General features: G+C 51.0%; 1 protein-coding gene across 4 annotated transcripts in view; it reads left to right on the top strand.

Moving 5' to 3' along the window:
• The first annotated feature begins 481 nt into the window (after positions 1-481).
• LOC102939739 (death-associated protein kinase 2) overlaps positions 482-8,794 on the top strand; it is a 31,959-nt gene continuing 23,646 nt past the window's right edge. For 2 of the 4 annotated variants that reach the window (XM_043535069.1, XM_037883351.2), the window contains exon 1: positions 2,069-2,817. The gene's annotated coding sequence lies outside the window, so the exon portion shown is untranslated. Of the gene's footprint in view, positions 638-2,068; positions 2,818-8,794 lie in introns of those variants that run through there. The other 2 variants (XM_037883349.2, XM_037883352.2) reach the window with 2 other exon arrangements.

Here is an 8,794-nt window from a genome sequence, read left to right as displayed (position 1 = left end):
TTGTGAGTAGAAACTCCCTCTTTCAGTGGAGTTGGGGGGAAGCTAAATTTAGAAGAGCACCTAAAGCCGGTGGGGGGTTGGTCAAAGGTTATGGCCCCACCCACCAGCTGATCTTCATACCAATATTCTCCCTCCCCCAAATCCAGGCCAATCCAACCGGGTGTTTTACTATGATCCTGTTTGTGAAAAGTCTTCTTCAATCAGTTCAGCCAGGAGGGAAGAACAGTCCCCTGGGGTGGGGGAGGCCTCCAATCACACTTCGCCAGTGGCTCCCATAAGCTGGAAACTTTGTCTAAACAGCTCATACTTGGCAGGAAAAGGGGGTTGAGTCGTGAGCCACCGGGAAGCAGAAAAAGGGCAAAATCCTGTAATTTACTTATAAGGAAAAATATAGCCAACTCGCTGCAGGCAACTGCGCTGGCTCCCTCTAGTGGGCCAAAGTCTCCCTGCAGCTTCATTAGTCCCTGTGTGTTGCAAATTTAACATTAGAGCCATGGGAGGATGATGATGATGATGATGATTACAGCAGCTACTACAGGCTCCAGCTGAGATCAGGGCCCCGCTGTGGTGGGCGCTGCACAGAGTAAGAGACAGTCGCTGCAGAGAGCTTGTCGGTCTCCGTATACAAGAGACAAAGGTACTTTTGTAACCCCAGGAAGATCAGGGAAGAGTTCCGCTCTGTGTGAATCTGCAGTGAGATTCACGGGTGGCTGGGCCCGGCAGCCGAAGGGAAAGCAGTCGCAGATCGAGTGTTTGGGACGGCCAGGATTCGTGCTCCCTGGCTGGCTATAATGCGAAGAGAAAGAGCTCTTAATTGCATCTCTCGGGCCTGTGGTAACGAAGGGCACATCAAGTATAGTTGTTTAAACAGATCAGCCATGGCAGCTGAGACTAGAATACCCGCCCTTTGGCTTCAGGCATCAACTGGCTCGGGGTGATTCCAGGTGCTTCCGCGGATGCATTACTGTCTTTAGGGCAATTGTTCCCCGAGATCTGGGTTCTAATCCCAGGCACTTTGCTTCGCTCTCAGTTTCCCCTCTGTCAAATGGGGGTAATGCTACTGACCTTCCTTTGTGAAGCCCTACAAGTTCTATGAATCTGGACAGCCAGGCTGGGTACCTGGGGTAACACAAGCTTAATTTCTTTTTTGTTTTTTCCCCTTTCCCTGACTTGCTGCTTTTACCCAGCTGGGCATTTCAGGGCCCCTCTGCACAGAAATGCTTCATTAAATCTGTCCAGTGAAATCGGTGGAAGCCCTGTGTTGATTACTTGGGTATAACACCTTGTCTACATGAGAAAATTTGACCAGTTACCCCAGCGTAACCCCTCATGTGCACACACTGTTTCACCTACCAAAGTATTTGTGTTTGTTTAGTTTAAACCTCTTCTTAAGCAACATAAATTAATCTGGGGAAAAAATAATAATAGCCCCTGGCTCTTATAACCCATCGCTCTCGGCATGCTTTACAAAGGATCTCCGTGTCGGTATTGCCATTGTACAGGTGGGGAAACTGAGGCACCGAGAGGCAAAGTGACTTGCTCAAGGCCATCCAGCAGCAGAGCCAGGAATAGAATGCTGTTCACCTGAGTCCCGGTCCAGTGTGCTATCCACTAGGCCACACTACCTCCCTCTGCCAGATACCCTTATCCCAGAATCAGGGTGGCTTATACCAGTGTTACAATTTCAGTTTAAATCCTCTCTGTTGGTTAACCGGGTGCAATCATCGCAGGTGGACAAGACTGCAAGCTCTGTCCCTCATCAATGCCTGGACAGCACCTAGCACTTCATGGATGGGGCTTCAAATGCACAATCACGCTGTTGTGGCATGTCTGAGTTGGTGGAATCCCTGCAGTTCCAATGTCCTTTAGCCGGCTGGGGTTAAAGTCCCCCCACATGTGACATGCAGTTTTATTCTACCTTAAGAGATCTGTCCCTCCTCTTTCTTTTCACACCTCAGCAGCCTCCCAGCCTTACCCTGGTTCCCCTCTGGGCATTTTGGTTAGAATATTTTTAACTGTCAAACAGGTTTCCTGTTTGCAATCCCCCAGCTTCTGAGCCACAGAGCAAAGCAGAGAAAGGGGAAGAGAAGTCTTTTTTACAACTGATTCGCCCTGCTCTCTGAGTTCAGCGAGGGCTAAGCAGAAGGCAGGAGATCCTGTGGTTCTGGGAACAGCTGGACTCAAATACCCTTGGATTTGCTGTTCCAGCTCCGGGAGAAATCAAGGCACCGGGCAATGCTGCTTCGAGTGACCTTAAGAAACCTGTCCTAGCTTCTGCTTGCTGTTGGCCATGATTTTTGGGAAGGCCTATCTCAGGGCTTTCTCAAGAGAACTTGATGGAAGGATCATATTTTTTTAACAGGTTTTCTCAGGGTCTTGCTCATTTCAGAGTTTGCTGCCTATTTTTTTTTTTAAATCCCATAAAAATCTAGGGACTCTGAGTCACTTTATTTGGAGCCTGCTTTGCTGAGTCTGGGGGTGGTAGTTAAATAAAGAGGAGGAGGAGGAACGAAAGAGCTGGGATTGGTCAATATCAGAGGAAACTGGCCAGAATTCCCCACCAGGAGAGGTGTCATAGATGATCCGAGCTCTTTCATATATCGCCTCTCAACAGAAAACTAACCGGAGCTGGTTCATCTGAGCTGCCTACACGCTGGGGAGACCAGACGTCTTGCTGTCCAGGAAAATTCTGGAGTGACTCTCCTGTATTGGTTCTGTGTGTGGTGGGATTCCTGGAAAGGAAGCAGTCACAAGCCACCAGGAGGCTAGTTCCAAAGAAACACAAGAGGAGCACAATTACTGTGAGCCGAGAACTTGGTGAGTAAGGATGGATGCAACACAGAGTTTGTTCTCATCCACCCAAAGCAAACAGGTGGTTGTCTTTGTAATCAGCAGATCCCCAGCCGGTGTAATTCAGTGGGGCTGCAGTCAAGTCAGTGGAGTGATGCTAACTTACAGGAGCGGGGGATCTGGCTTTGCACGGTTTTGCTGCAGTGGGGAAGATCTCAGGGGATGTTCTGGTCAGTGATAAGGTGTGGGAGGTGACCTACCATCTTGTTGTGATCCTTTTAATCTGGCAAGTTTCAGAACAGGGTCTGCAAAATAGTCATAGAAATCGAGTCGGGGAAATACAGGGCTGGATGGACCCCAAGAGGTCCATATCTTCCCCGGCTGAGGCACGAGCATTTACCATTCCATGCACCGAAACTATTTGCCCATTCCAGAGAAAAAGCAAAGGATGTTTTTACTTGCCTGAATGGAACAGAATTTTGCACAGCTGTTGTTTGTTCTCACTCATGGGCTGCTTTCCCTGCTGTTTGCTAGTGGGACGGGGGAGAGAGGCATGTCTGCATCAAAGGGTTGAGTCATCTCTTTCTCCACGGCTCTTATCAGTTTTGTCAGTCCCCCTCATTCCCCCCCATTTGGATACCGAGGTATTTTGAAAGTGAGATTCCATATTTGGAAATTTACATGGCAAATCTGGCCGGCTTTTTTTCCTCTTTATTGAATGATGCAAATAATATTTATTTTGTGCAGCTGCTTAGTGGAGATGAGGCTGATTTCAGTAAACAGCTCTTGTGGGCAACAGCAGGGCGTGCTGATTTATTTTTGGATCAGGTACCAGGAGGGGATTCTTATCAATGGGAGCAGATAGGTAGCTGTCACTGGGAACAGTGGCAGATGCTGCAGAAACCTCCTGAGCTTTGCTGGTGGGGTCTGTCTGGAGCAGACCGCTTTGATTGCTAGCGCTGTTGAGTTAAATTCACAATTCCCTGGCTTGACAGTGATGTGAGTTTTACCCAGCTGAAAACAACGCAGCCCCGAGTGGTGACTGGTTTTAAATCCCGTTTGAAGCCTTCTGGAAATCAATGTCTGTGTAGGTTATGGAGCCTTTTCTCTTGTAGGTTGCTGTTACTGTTATGCCAGGATATGTTAATGGCTACCAAGCAGGCCTTTAATCTAAGACAATCACAGACCTAGTTAAAGCTAAGCAGCCTTCTTCCAGGCTAAAAGGAAGGAGTAACTAAGCCCCTTTTACACAGTGAGAGCTGGAAACAATAGAAGCCACCGCCGAAGGCAACGAGCGGCAAGGTCTGATCGAGGTCTAAGTTGTGTGGGCTGAAGGGTTCCCTGACTGCAAAGGCTGGGGCAAGGTGAGTGTTAGGCAAGCTGGGTATATGAACAACAGATAGCAAGAGAAGCAGTGTCGCGAATGGCACTGAGAGAGAGCAGAGACAGAGCTTCTTGGGCACAGAACGCACTGGAGGGTCAGGCGTGGGGATTACTGAACAAGGAAATTGACGGCTGTTGTTTGTTCCTACTGTGTTCAGGGGCACGAGACTTTGTGCTCATTCTTTGTAAATAAACAGGATTGCCTCGTATCATCGGTTTCTGAATGACCCAGCAAGGCCCTGAATATTGGCTAAATGCTCGGGCTGAAAGAGCAACAGAACCACCTAACATATGTCCAGTGCCTTCTCTGAAACGGGTCAGTCTCAGACTACGTTCCAGCAGGCCAGGTGTCAACGTGGCATGTAACTGACTACCTCTGGCTGGTGATCTTCTTGGGTCACGGAGACCAAACTCCCCGTTAGCCCTTCGAGGGGATCCCAACAAGAACAGAGGTGAGGAACATTGGCTGCACAGCTGAAGACCTGGCCCTGCAGGTTTTCAAAGTCTCCTGCTGCTCCAGTGATAGCTAAGAAGCGGTGTAGTGGATAGCTGACCTGGCTCTGAAATTGCATCAGATCTGGGCGCTTCCTATTTGGTGGACAGTGCACTGGTCTGGGATTCTGTTCTTGGCCCTGCTGCTGGCCTGCTGGATAACCGTGGGCAAGTCACATCTCCTCTCAGTGCTTCAGTTTCCCCATCTGGAAAATGGGGATAAAGATCGTGACTTCCTTGGAAAGCACTTTGAGATCTGCTGACAAACCCTGCCTGATGAGGAGTAGGTGGTCAGGATGATGATGCTGTTAAATGTACTTGGCTCTGGACGGGTTGGAAGGTCTGTTTGTATTTTTTGCTCCTGGGGAACAGCTGCACTATCTCAAGCTTAATGGTGGGTACGGCTCAGGCTCTTAGCCACTTAGCATGCCTCCCCTCCCTTCTGACGGGTTCCCGAATGGAATTCCTGTGGATTGTAACAGCAACACCGCACGCCATCCGCAAAACACTGTCAGCCCAGGCAGTGAAAAAGCTGCCAGCTCCCTCCCCTCCTCCTTCTGCAAGCATCATGAACCCATGGCAGTTATCTGGAGCTTGCCCCTGGATCATAAGAATGGCCATGCTTGGTCAGACCAAAGGTCCATCTAGCCCAGTGTCCTGTCTTCTGACAGTGCAGATGCTTCCAAGGGAATGAACGGAACAGGGCAATGAGCGAGTGATCCATCCCCTGTTGTCCAGTCCCACCTTCTGACAGTCAGAGGCCTAGGGCATGGGGTTGCGTCCCTGACTGTCTTGTTCCTCAGTTTCCCTAACGTTAGCCTGGGGACATAACACTCCCCTAGCTCTGTCATTTAATTCATGCTCCATTCTAGAGCAGGTTGAAGGTGCAGGGACAGAGTGGAGGCTGGGATGAATGAGGGTAGATATTTATGATTAAAGGCAGCAGGGCTGTGCCAGATTTGGTGATCTGGTTTCGGAGGGGAGAAGAGAGCAGAACCCCTTTGGTTTTAGGTTCAAAGCTCCCACTCGTGCCTCAGAAACAAGCCTGCTAAAAGTTCACATTCAAGTGATGCAGGTTTCCTTTGTGCCTCGATACCTTGCCAGCCCCTATGGCTGTGGTCTCTGAGCCCCCATTCATGCCCTGAACCCCCCAGGAGTGTTATTAACCCCCTTTTATATATGGGAAAACTGAGCCCAGAGAGGGCAAGTGACTTGGTCAGGGTCAAACGGAGCCAGGAATAGAACCCAGATGTCTTGACTCCCAGTCCAGCTCTGCTCCGACCCTGAGCTGAGACTATAACCCAGAAGTCTGCCAGTCCCCTGCTCTAACCACTGGATGACATGCCCCTCCTCCCACAGTTGAGTTTAGGAATCAGGATGCCTGGGTTCTGATCTGTTGCCCTAACCATATTGTCTCCCTTCTGGGCAGGACACCAACACCAGTCTGGGGCCAGTCAGGGAACTGGACAGTGCCGCATGTCCTATGCCAACCAGTCGGGATAACAGCTCCTAGCCTGATGTCAGATAACTGGAGTATATTATCTGTTTCCATTTGGCCCCTGGCAGAGGGAGCAGCAGCCTAGCCCACTGTTGCCAAGATCTTCCCATCAAAGTTTCATCCCACTTAGAACACAAACAATGTCTGGAATTTAGCAACTGCAACATATGTTCATGTCCGTAAATATAGCCTAGGGCCACCTCCCCACTCCCTTAATCAAGGGACTGTCCATTGTGTTCAGATTTAAAGGGACAGTTCTGAAAAATCTGGATGCTCTCAGCAGCTCTGCTAATGCTCCTCAATGCTGATCCGCAGCCCCCTGCTAGCCCACCCTGGGCTCCCCTCCACCACTCTGCCCATGCCCCTCAGTCCTGACTCCCAGCTGCTATTCCAGGCTTCTCCTGGCCAGCCTGCGCCCCCTCATTCCTGCACCCCCTGCTTTGGGAGAATCAGGTCCCAGGATCAAAGCTCTCCTCATTCTGTCATATCTGGATGCTTCTGCTAAGCCCCCTGCGGCAGAATGAGCATCTTCTCTTTAGTCTTTCGTTCCGCTCTGGGCAGGGGCTGGGAGCCTGGGCTGGGGGATGCAGCTGATCAGAGAATGGAGGAAACATGGCCCACTGGCCCGCTTTGCAACCTTGGGCAAGTCCCTTCCCTGCTCTGTGCCTTGGTTTCTCCCTTCTGGAAAAATAGGCTGGACCCCAAAAGGACTTGGTTAGTGTTTGGGAAGCCCTGCGAGAGTCACAGGGCAAAGCAGCATTTGCGATAGCAACCAGCAGCTCCTGCTGCTGAAGCCCTGGGATTTTGGCTGCCTCTAGCACCTAGTCCTTTGTCAGAGACCTGTTTTCCCTCCCCGTTGAGTTTCTGGCATGTTTCCTCCTCCCTGCACCCAAAGATTCCCCTTTTCATCTCTTCTTCCTCCAGCCACTTGAGTCATGGGGCTGGATCCCCAGCTAGTGCAAATAATGCAGCTCCTCAAGCCCTGATTCTGGTTTGCACTGGGGCCCCTTTGCCCCTCTCTGGCAGAGCAAGGTGGTCTTGAAGTGAGTGTCCCTGGAATTCATGCCGCCAGCTGACAAACGAACGTACGGATGAGAATCGGGCCCTTTGACGTCAATAGAGCGATGCTGATTTGCGCCACTTGTGGATTCGGGCCACCCTGTCCTTTTCTCTTGAGATAAAACTAGCCATCGATCCTGCCTGCACCACAAGCCCTGCCTGGAGGAAAGGCCAGGGCTGCGTTCTTAGCATTTAGCAGCTCAGCGCCTCCCAACAAGGGCCGCGTGCTTCCCAGGATCTCGGGGCTTTTGCTGAGCTCCATGCGCTGGGAATTCTGCGGGCAATCAGCCAGGTGTTTTTTTTTTCCTGTTGGGGGAAGACCCTGCCCTTGAACTGCCAGCTGAACAACCTTGAACTTGCTGTTTACCCAGGGCCTTGTGTGTGCTCAGCAGGGCAGGGGTGTTTAGCAGCGTGGCCTAGGGGACAGAGCCCTGGGTGAGCTCTCTAGGTGCTTCTGGGACAGAAACAATCGTTTTGGCCCAGGGGCGTACAGCAACTCAGGGGTAGGGCCGGGAACAGACCCCAGGAATCGTCTGCTCTACCCACTAGCCCATGCTGCCTCACGTAGACAAGAGCCAGACCCGGCAGAATGGCGGGGGAAGGAGACACTTTAAAAAAGATCATTCTCGATTTTTCCTTTTGTGTGTGAAATCTTTCCTCTTTTCTTTCGGAGCTCAGGAGGAACCAAGAATGGAGGCAGGGGAAAGTTGGATCGAATGTGGTAAATAGTTTCGGCTGGGGGATGGGGTGGGAAATGAGCAAGGTCAACATGGGTTCATTTTGTGTCAGAAAGACAGTTAGGAATTTACCTTCGCTTTGATTTTAAAAACCATTAAACCTATTAAAAAAAACAACAACCCCTCCCCTAAAGTAAACAAAAATTATTCTGTTTGGGTGGTTCAAAATCAGGCTTTTCCGAATTGGCCACTGAACTGAAGACTTGATGATCACCTGGCCCCAGCCAAGCATCAGAAATAGTTGTGGGGTGGTGAGATGGAGCCTAATGCTCTGTTATCTCGGGGTCTCTCGTAGTAACTTGCTATTCGTTCTTTCTTGCCTTGTTGTTTCCCTGAGCCTCAGATACGTCCCCTAGACTGCACGTGTGTTGCTCGTTGCAGAACAGGGCAGTCCAAACTAATAACCTGCTGCAATCCCTGGCTGGGTCAGTAGGGGGTGTGTATGCCGGAGGGGGTATTACAGGCAGCTGGCTGCGTTAGGGTTACTCCAAATTGCCCTAATCTAATCTCAAACCGGTTTTGCAGCCTCCCCCCCCCGCCACGGGAGCCAGGCAAGGGAAGGGCGAGCAGGAACCGATTACTCAAGAATACAGAAGTCCTGCCGGTCACCTCCAGCCCTCGGAAGGGGAAGTGAGCGCGGCGGCCCGGGTGGGGGAGCTGTGCTGGGACGTTCGTCAGGCTACGGTGTGCAGAGAAGGCTAAGGCTCCCGGGGCCCCTGCCTGCGTCTCGCCCCTGCCTCTGAGAGAGGGCCCTAAATCGGCGTCCAGACCCTCCAAGCATAACATGGACCTCGGCCTAAGCACCTCACCCCTCGAACTCAGCTCTCCCTGCAGG

Source organism: Chelonia mydas, chromosome 24 (genome assembly GCF_015237465.2).
Source record: "Chelonia mydas isolate rCheMyd1 chromosome 24, rCheMyd1.pri.v2, whole genome shotgun sequence".
Classification (NCBI taxonomy): Eukaryota; Metazoa; Chordata; order Testudines; family Cheloniidae; genus Chelonia; species Chelonia mydas.
The sequence above is the reverse complement of the archived record's forward strand: the minus strand, read 5'-3'. Positions and strand labels throughout refer to the sequence as shown.